At 45.0% G+C, this 10,000-nt stretch overlaps 1 protein-coding gene across 19 annotated transcripts in view; it reads right to left on the bottom strand.

Moving 5' to 3' along the window:
- Positions 1-10,000, bottom strand: part of LOC139537211 (RNA-binding protein Musashi homolog 2-like) — a 350,657-nt gene that overhangs the window by 39,839 nt on the left and 300,818 nt on the right. The window lies entirely within an intron of this gene.

The raw sequence follows: 10,000 nt of genomic DNA, 5'->3' as shown, positions 1-10,000 counted from the left end.
AGAGAGTAGCTTAAAGTGTCAGGTCATCAACGCAACTCAGAGCTCAGATTAATCCCCTAGCTGAGGGGTGTATATTTCTATGGGACAGGAGCAGTGTGTGTGTGTGTGCACGCTAGTGTGTAGCAAGCATACTACACTCATCACTGTCGCCACTGCTTAAACCATGTTTTATGGTACACAATTACACCTTTACTGCCATTCAATACAAGGCGAAACAGTTCTCTCAATAATGTGAGAGTAATACATTGGTTGTACTTGGCATTGTCAGGCTCTGAGCACTCAGTGAGTTATACAGCAATTCTGCTATACGACCTGCCACTGATTGCAGAAGTCATAAACAATGTTTGAGTCAAAATGGAGGCCCAGTGTGGGGAGGGATTGTGTTGTATTAATGAGTGAGTGTAGCTGCTGAGCCATGCGCTGGGAGAAGAGGCTATAGAGAACTGGAGAACCATTAGTGCTGTCCAGAGGACAGAGGAGAGGAGAGGAAAGAAAAAAGGAGAGGAGGCTGGAGGAGGGCACTTGCTGATTTTGGAACCCTAGTGGGTGTTTGGCCTCAAGAAGAAAGAAGAAGAGACTCTTCAGTCTCATAACATCAACATATTGCTCTCCTCTCCTCTTCTCCTCTCCTGTAGGTCCGGAGCCAGAGGCAGAACAGAGGAGGTTCTGTTCCAGTCTGGTAGCTCAATAGAGCAGGGGTTCTCAAACGTTTTGGGGCCCGTGGACCCCTTTTGTGTCAGCAAATTCATCAGGGACGCCCTCATAATCAGAACACAACTCGGGTGAGATGAAAAATATCATACAAGGAGTTTTACCATGACTTTGGCAGTGCATGGCCGGACAAACCAAGTCTCGGGCCCTAGGAAGGAACATTTTAAAGGACGCCCCTTGGCATCGGAGAGAAAATGTTGTCGTTTTCAAGCTAATTTCCTACAATTCTACACATTTTGCAATGAGGCAAATAGAAAAACTTGCATTTTTAAAGCTTAAAGTAACTGTTCAGGGTTTCCAGATTTCTACAAAATATGACAAATAATTCATTACAATATGAGTAAAATAGTTTTCCTTCCAAAAAATGGTAATTAAGAAGGTTAAAAAGCAGCTTTTCTGTGTTGGAATTGTGTGGGCTTACTCCAAGAACAGAATGGTGTGGGAATATACTGGTCATTAGAAATCTTCATGCGAGTTACAAGCATTTTTTAAACGGTCTGTTAAAGATACACGTTTTAGTTTTTTGTTTCGATTCTTTATTCATGCTTTGGCCACAAATACGAGTATATGACAAGTCAACAACATTATTTGGGTATGAGTTAACATAATATGAACCTTTAAAAGTGAGATTTTCACTGGATAGTTACTTTAAATTACATTGTATTTATGTTAAAAAATATATATTATTTTGTGAATACAAGAAGTATTGGAGCTGAACAATGGATAATTGTTGGAGTACTGTGGATACCAATATCCTTGTGAGCCTCCCAGGCCCATGTTGCCCAGGGTTATATCCCTTAGCTAAAATTTGTCTTCAAAGTAGCCACCCTTTGCCTTGATGACAGCTTTGCACACTCTTGGCATTATCTCAACCAGCTTCATGGGGTAGTCACCTGGAATGCATTTAAATTAACAGGTGTGCCTTGTTAAAAGTTCATTTGTGGAATTTCTTAATGTGTATGAGCCAATCAGTTGTGTTGTGACAAGATAAGGGTGGTATACAGAAGATAGCCCTATTTGGTAAAAGACCAAGTCCATATTATCGCAAGAACAGCTCAAATAAGCAAAGATAAATGACAGTCCATCATTACTTTAAGACATGAACGTCAGTCAATCCGGAAAATGTCAAGAACTTTGGACGTTTCTTCAAGTGCAGTCGCAAAAACCATCAAGCGCTATGATGAAACTGGCTCTCATGAGGACCACCACAGGGAAGGAAGACTCAGAGTTACCTCTGCTGCAGAGGTGAAGGTTCCTTAAAGTTAACTGCACCTCAGATTGCAGCCCAAATAAATGCTTCACAGAGTTCAAGTAAGACACACATCTCAACATCAACTGTTCAGAGGAGACAGCATGAATCAGGCCTTCATGGTCAATGTTCTGCAAAGAAACCACTACTAAAGGACACCAATAAGAAGAAGAGACTTGCTTGGCCCAAGAAACATGAGCAAAGGACATTAGACCGGTGGGAATCTGTCCTTCGGTCTGATTAGTCCAAATTTGAGATTTTTGGTTCCAACTGCTGTGTCTTTGTGAGACGCAGAGTAGGTGAACGGATGATCTCCACATGTGTGGTTCCCAACATGAAGCACATGAGGTGTGATGGTGTAGGGCTGCTTTGCTGGTGACACTGTCTTTGATTTATTTAGAATTCAAGGCACACTTAACCAGCATGGCTACCACAGCATTCTGCAGCGATACACCATCCCATCTGGTTTGTGCTCAGTGGGACTATCATTGTTTATTCAACAGACCTCCAGGCTGTGTAAGGGCTATTTGACCAAGAAGGAGAGTGATGGAGTGCTGAATCAGATGACCTGGCCTCCACAATCACCCGACCTCAACCCAATTGAGATGGTTTGGGATGAGTTGGACCGCAGAGTGAAGGAAAAGCAGCAAACAAGTGCCCAGCATATGTGGGAACTCCTTCAAGACTGTTGGAAAAGCATTCCTCATGAAGCTGGTTGAGAGAATGCTAAGAGTGTGCAAAGCTGTCATCAAGGCAAAGGGTGGCTACTTTGAAGAATCTCAAATATAAAATATATTTAGATTTGTTTAACACTTTTTTGGTTACTACATGATTCCATATGTGTTATTTCATAGTTTTGATGTCTTCACTATTATTCTGCAATGTAGAAAATAGTAAAAATAAAGAAAAACTCTTGAATCAGTCCAAACTTTTGACTGGTACTGTATATATATATACTGTATATACACTACATGGCCCAGAAGAGTAGAAAGCCTTTCAGGAAGAATGGAGGATGTTATAGCAGCAAAGGGGGGACTAACTCCATATTAACGCATATGACTTTGGAATGAGATGATCGATGAGCATGTGTCATACTTTATATAGTGTATACTGTATATATACACATTGATTGTACAAAACATTAAGAACACCTTCCTAATATTGAGTTGCAGACCCCTTTTGCCCTCAGAAAAGCCTCAATTCATCGAGGCATGAACTCAACAAGGTGTCAAAAGTGTTCCACAAGGATGCTGGCCCATGTTGACTCCAATGCTTCCTACAGTTGTGTCAAGTTGTCTGGATGTCCTTTGGGGTGGTTGATCATTCTTGATACACACGGGAAACTGTTGAGCATGAAAAACCCAGCAGCGTTGCAGTTCTTGACACAAACTGGTGCGCCTGGCACCTACCATATCCCATTCAAAGGCACTTAAATATTATGTCTTGCCTATTCACCATCTGAATGGCACACATACACAATCCATGTCTCAATTGTGTCAAGCAATGTCCCCCTCAAAATGTTTTAATCACTGAGAAAATTTCAGGTCTGCTGAGCGCAAACTTGAGCATTGTGAAAATTCTGTGCAACTTCTGGAGCGAGTTTACTGTGAACACTGAGGCTGTACCCGCTTTTAGTTAGTTTTAACAGTGGTCAAGTAGGCTAGTGTGGCTATTTGATCATAATGTAGGCCTACCATAAAAAACAATGGCGAAAATGCATTCCATAACATTTGGGAATAGCTGTTCTATCATTCAGCCTACAGTAACAGCAAATGATAAGTGTTCAATGTAGGCCTACATTCCATGAGAATTTTGAAAAAACATGCAGGGCTTGACATGAACCTGTTTATCCACTTGTCCTTCAGACAAGGAGCTGACTGAACATGTTGTTGTGTTGTTTGATGCAAGAAACCCCTTTACAAAATAAAATGCATCATTATTCCCATACCATTATTACAGAGAATCAGACAAGTTATGCTACCCTCTGCCTATTGGCTACTTAGCTTATTCAAACCTGTTTCAAAATACATCACTGCCCTTTTAAAACAAAAAATAGCTCTTTACCTGACTCGCTTTTCAAAGATGTCTAGAAATGCACATGTTTTTGTGCTCTTGTAGGAAACAATCACTACCCCATTGCTGACTACAAATTATCTGGGCTAATACCTCACTAACTAGCAAAGGATAAGAACAAATGTACAAATGTGCACACTACATGCAGCTCTCGCTTTGATCTCAAAATAAGTGTATCTACTCACGACGACTCATGCTGTAAAAACAGTCCAGTTCAAAGTGAATGGCACAGATCCATACATGGCAATGGTCTATTTGCATATAGGCCTACTGCAGCTCTGATTGGTTATGGTGCACCGATCTGTGTAGAGTACAGGGAAAACTCTAGAAAGTTCAATCTCGTGCTTCTCTGCACGCACTGATATTTCTTCTGCGAGGCAGTCCTGCATGCAGCTTAGAGGGAACATTGGTCTCAAGGCTTAAAAATCCTTCTCTAACCTGCCTCCAGCTACATTGAAGTGGAATTAATAAGTGACCAATAGGTTTCACCTGGAATCACCTAGTCAGTCTATCTCATGGACAGAGCATAATATTTTGTATACTCAGTGTATATTGAGATCTGGTCGCGTACCCCCTGCAGTACCTGGACCCCACTTTGAGAACCCCTGCAATATAGGACACTGGGCTGACAGCAACACTGTCTCCTCTGTCTGCCTCTGTCACAGCAGCTCATCTTAACCACAGCAGACACTGGGTCATCAGGCTCCACAGTGGGCTGCTGTGTTCTGGCTGCACTGCTGATCTGTCTACAGCTCACACTGAGGATTAAGACTTTGGGGCTTCATTTTTCCCACCAGCTCAGGGCTGGGCCATCCATACGGCCTGCATGTCACTGAGCATTAGCCAGGTACAGAGACGCTGTGGCTCCCATCCCAACCCACCCACACACACACTGGGCTGAAGATCCCTTATCCATTAGACCCTGTGTGGCTCCGCATAGACACACAGCCTGCAGAGCCCTGCTAGGACAGCCAACAGCACACTGCACTGGGCTCTGACTGCAGCATGTGTTTACAGAGAAAGGAGGGACACAGTTAGAGCAGTGGAGCTGATCTGGGACCAGGCTGCAGGGCCTGCTCTTGGTCTACATATAACTACACAGAGTAGTGGAACTGATTTGGGACCAGCCTGCAGGGCTTCACAGAGATACATAGGTTGTGACACCGCACTGCAGACTGACGTCAGACCTGCAGTTTCACCAGAGTTAGCGATGACAGAACCATGGCCGGAGAGAAGTGCTGTGTGAGTGTGCAGATGATGCCGCTCGTCATGCCCTATTTTAAGGCCTGTGACTCGTGGAATGCCACTGCCTCCACACGTCCATTGGGTTAATGAGCAGCCTTTTCAATTAGAGACAATCTGTGAATCAGTGTGGTGTCAGGCAGTCTGCTAACAGGCAGACCCCCCCTCTTTACAGACCCCCAATCTTTCTCTCTCTCTCTTTATTCCCCTGGATCAGAGTGCATAACCCCTCTCATCTCATCCCCATACCCACACAGAGAGTCCCCCCCACACACAATCTACACTAAGTAATCCAAATGCTGTAAATAGCTGGCTGGAACGGACGGCTGAGTAGATGGCTATGGCGAGATGTCTACCCATCAGTACCATTAGAATGGATGTGCATTTAACCCCCTCCATCTCTTTCCACATCACACGTCAGGATGTCAAGTCCCCGCAGCGCCTCCTTTTAATGAGAACACTGGCCTAGGGTCAGGATGTGTGGAGTGTGTGCGTGTGTGTGTGTGTGTGTGGGGGGGGGGGGGATTTGATTGTACATACATTATGCATGGCTATGTTTGATATATAACTTAAATGTGTGTTTGTGTATGTGGTGTGTGTGACCGAGGTACTTTGTGTGTGTGTTGCGTGCCTATGTTTGCATGAAGAAGGGGTGAAGGCGACTGGTCTATTTTCACAGCATCTTTAAGCATGTGTGTGTGTGTATATGTCTACGTACACATCAATACACACCAGGGATTCAAACAACAGCCATCGCTGAAATGAAAGTCGGAAGAATCTTCATCGCTGAAATGGGGGAGACATCTATGCAGGAGAACACAATAACTGTTGCCAGCTTTGCATTCCTAAACACTTCTTCCAGATGGCTTATCTCCATAATGACATCGCAGCGCTTCGGCGTGCCCGAATAAAACAGAGAAAGAGAGGAAGACGAGGCGGATGTTATTTCCTCTCGCATCACCTTTGATGATGCGGGTCAGGTTGGAGGAGGTGACGCCATGGCAGCTAGGGTGGGGAAGACTCTCACACCTGACCCCTTGACCCTTGGTCAAGATTGGTCCTCTGTCTCTCCAGTCTAGCCCATGTCTTTATTGAGGGTTTCAGGAGGGTTTCTGGCGATCTGTATTCCCTGCTGGATTGGAGCAAGTTTATAGTAACACAGCGAGAGATGCTCACTCCTGATTTTCAAACGTCTGTTTCTGTCCCATAGAAATGAGGGAGTGCTCTGGGCTGCTGAGTGACTGGCTGTGTTGGTAGAGGTGGTGGAGGGAGAGAGGGGGACGTGGGATGGAGAATACGCAGGGGACGGACGGTACAGTAGCATACTGTGGTCTCCAGTACTCTTATCTGCCACCGAACAGAGCTGGCACGGCTGATATATGTGAAAACAGCAGGATGTGTTGACAAGGCCAGGAAATACACTGTAAAAAAATTACTCTGCCACAAAACTGCTCCACACACACCACTTCAGTGATATTGTAGATGTGTGTGAAAGAACCAGATAATCTGTCCACCAACAGATGTACTATAACTGAAGAATTAGCTCCTTACATTACTGTAGGTCCCCTATTGTCACGGCCATCGAAAGAACTAGACCAAAGTGCAGCGTGGTGAGCGTACATATTCCTCTTATTAAGAAAATGACACCAACAAAAACAATAAACAATACAAAAACGACCGTGAAGCTTAAGGGCTATGTGCCACAAACAAAGTTAACTTCCCACACTGAAAGGAGGGAAAAGGGCTACCTAAGTATGGTTCCCAATCAGAGACAACGATAGACAGCTGTCCCTGATTGAGAACCATACCCGGCCAAAACATAGAAATACAAAATCATAGAAAACAAAAACATAGAATGCCCACCCCAAATCACACCCTGACCAAACCAGAGACATAAACAGGCTCTCTAAGGTCAGGGCGTGACACCTATGCCAGCAAACCGATCTAATTTCATTACTGATCATACATTAATTTTATCACAGTGCCTAAAATAAAACTTCACAATCACAATAGAGGTCAATACCAGCCTAAAGCACAAAGCCACCTGCACCAAGCCAGTCCATCCAGTCAAATACTGACTTGCGCAATACTAATGACACCATAAAACCACTCATGTATCCAAAGACAACATAGATATTAGGCAAATGAGTACCAGTGGCCTATATGCAGCCATACGCAACACTCTCCAAGCTCCACTCTATCCCATTCCTCTCTGTCTTACAGTGGGTGCTTCAAAACAAAATGAGCTCCACTCCCCTGGCCAAAATCCATTTTTAACCTCCCAAGCAACCGAGATTACTGCAAATCCCTGGAAGCTACAAGGACCGAGAAAATGTGTTTTCACCTTGCATGTTCTACATCAAGGTCATGGACTATGAGAGACGGGCTGCCTGGAAGAAGAATACGCTGTGTGGTGGTAGCGGGGAGGCAGGAGTAGAGGATCGTTTTACAGGGAAAGCCAGGGGGGATTAGCTAGGAGTGAAAAGTTAACTTTCTACCATCGCCCTGCCTGACACTTCACCTCTCACTGCCGCAGCGCCCTCTTTCTCCTGTCTGATCAGAAGGAGGAAGGAAACATTGCACCTGCTCTTCTACCAGCCACCCCCATCTACCCATCTCTACATCTCCCCATCTCTTCATCTCCCCATCTCTATATCTCCCCATCTCTTCATCTCCCCATCTCTATATCTCCCCATCTCTATATCTCCCCATCTCTTCATCTCCCCATCTCTATATCTCCCCATCTCTTCATCTCCCCATCTCTTCATCTCCCCATCTCTACATCTCCCCATCTCTTCATCTCTTCATCTCCCCATCTCTATATCTCCCCATCTCTTCATCTCCCCATCTCTATATCTCCCCATCTCTTCATCTGCCCATCTCTTCATCTCACCATCTCTTCATCTCCCCATCTCTTCAAGTCCCCATCTCTTCATGTCCCCATTTCCCCATCTCTTCATCTGCCCATCTCTTCATCTGCTCATCTCTTCATCTCCCATCTCTTCATGTCCCAATCTCCCTATCTCTTCATCTCCCCATCTCTTCATCTCCCCATCTCTTAATGTCCCCATCTCTTCATGTCCCCATCTCTTCATGTCTTCATCTCTTCATGTCCCCATCTATCCATGTCTTCATCTCTTCATCTCCCCATCTCTTCATCTCTCCATGTCTTCATCTCCCCATCTCCTCATCTCTTTATGTCCCCATCTCTTCATCTCACCATTTCATCCCCCCACCTCTTCATCTCCCCACCTCTTCATCTCCCCATCTCTTCATGTCCCCATCTCTTCATGTCCCCATCTCTTCATGTCCCCATCTCTTCATCTCTTCATTGCCCCATCTCTTCATCTCCCCATCTCTTCATGTCCCCATCTCGTAATATCTTCATGTTCCCATCTCTTCATCTCCCCATCTCTTCATGTCCCCATCTCCCCATCTCTTCATGTCCCCATCTCTTCATCTCGCCATCTCTCCATCTCTTCATGTCCCCATGTCTTCATGTCCCCATCTCTTCATCTCCCCATCTCTTCATGTCCCCATCTCTTCATCTCTACATCTATTCATCTCCCCATCTATTCATGTCCCATCTCTTCTTGTCACCATCTCCCCATCTCTTCATGTCCCATCTCTTCTTGTCACCATCTCCCCATCTCTTCATGCCCCCATCTCCCCATCTCTTCATCTCTACATCTATTCATCTCCCCATCTCTTCATGTCCCCATCGCTTCATGTCCCATCTCTTCATCTTCCCATCTCTTCATGTCCCAATCTCCCCATCGCCTCATCTCCCCATCTCTCATCTCTTCATGTCCCCATCTCCCCATCTCTTCATCTCTACATCTATTCATCTCTCCATCTATTCATGTGCCATCTATTCTTGTCACCATCTACTCATCTCTTCATCTCTACATCTATTCATCTCCCCATCTCTTCCTCTCTACATCTCTTCATGTCCCCCCATCTATTCATGTCCCATCTCTTCATGTCCCAATCTCCCCATCGCCTCATCTCCCCATCTCTCATCTCTTCATGTCCCCATCTCTTAATGTCTTCATCTCTTCATGTCCCAATCTCTTCATCTCCCCATATCCCCATGTCTTCATCTCCCCATCTCTTCATCTCCCCATCTATACATCTCCCCATCTCTTCATGTCCCCATCTCCTTATGTCCCCATCTCCCCATGTCTTCATGTCCCCATCTCCTTATGTCCCCATCTCCCCATGTCTTCATTTCCCCATCTCTTCATCTCTACATGTCCCCATCTCTTCATCTTCCCATCTCTTCATGTCCCCATCTCCTTATGTCCCCATCTCCCCATGTCTTCATTTCCCCATCTCTTCATCTCTACATGTCCCCATCTCTTCATCTTCCCATCTCGTCATGTCCCAATCTCCCCATCGCCTCATCTCCCCATCTCTCATCTCTTCATGTCCCAATCTCTTCATCTCCCCATCTCTTCATGTCCCCATCTCTACATATATTCATCTCCCCATCTCTTCATGTCCCCATCTATTCATGTCTCATCTCTTCCTGTCACCATCTCCCCATCTCTTCATGTCCCCATCTCCCCATCTCTTCATGTCCCAATCTCCCCATCGCCTCATCTCCCCATCTCTCATCTCTCCATGTCCCCATCTCTTCATGTCTTCATCTCTTCATGTCCCCATCTATCCATGTCTTCATCTCTTCATGTCCCAATCTCTTCATCTTCCCATCTCTTCATC

This window comes from Salvelinus alpinus, chromosome 13, assembly GCF_045679555.1.
Source record: "Salvelinus alpinus chromosome 13, SLU_Salpinus.1, whole genome shotgun sequence".
NCBI classification, from domain to species: Eukaryota; Metazoa; Chordata; class Actinopteri; order Salmoniformes; family Salmonidae; genus Salvelinus; species Salvelinus alpinus.
Note: the sequence above shows the minus strand (reverse complement) of the source record. Positions and strands in the feature narration are given on the sequence as shown.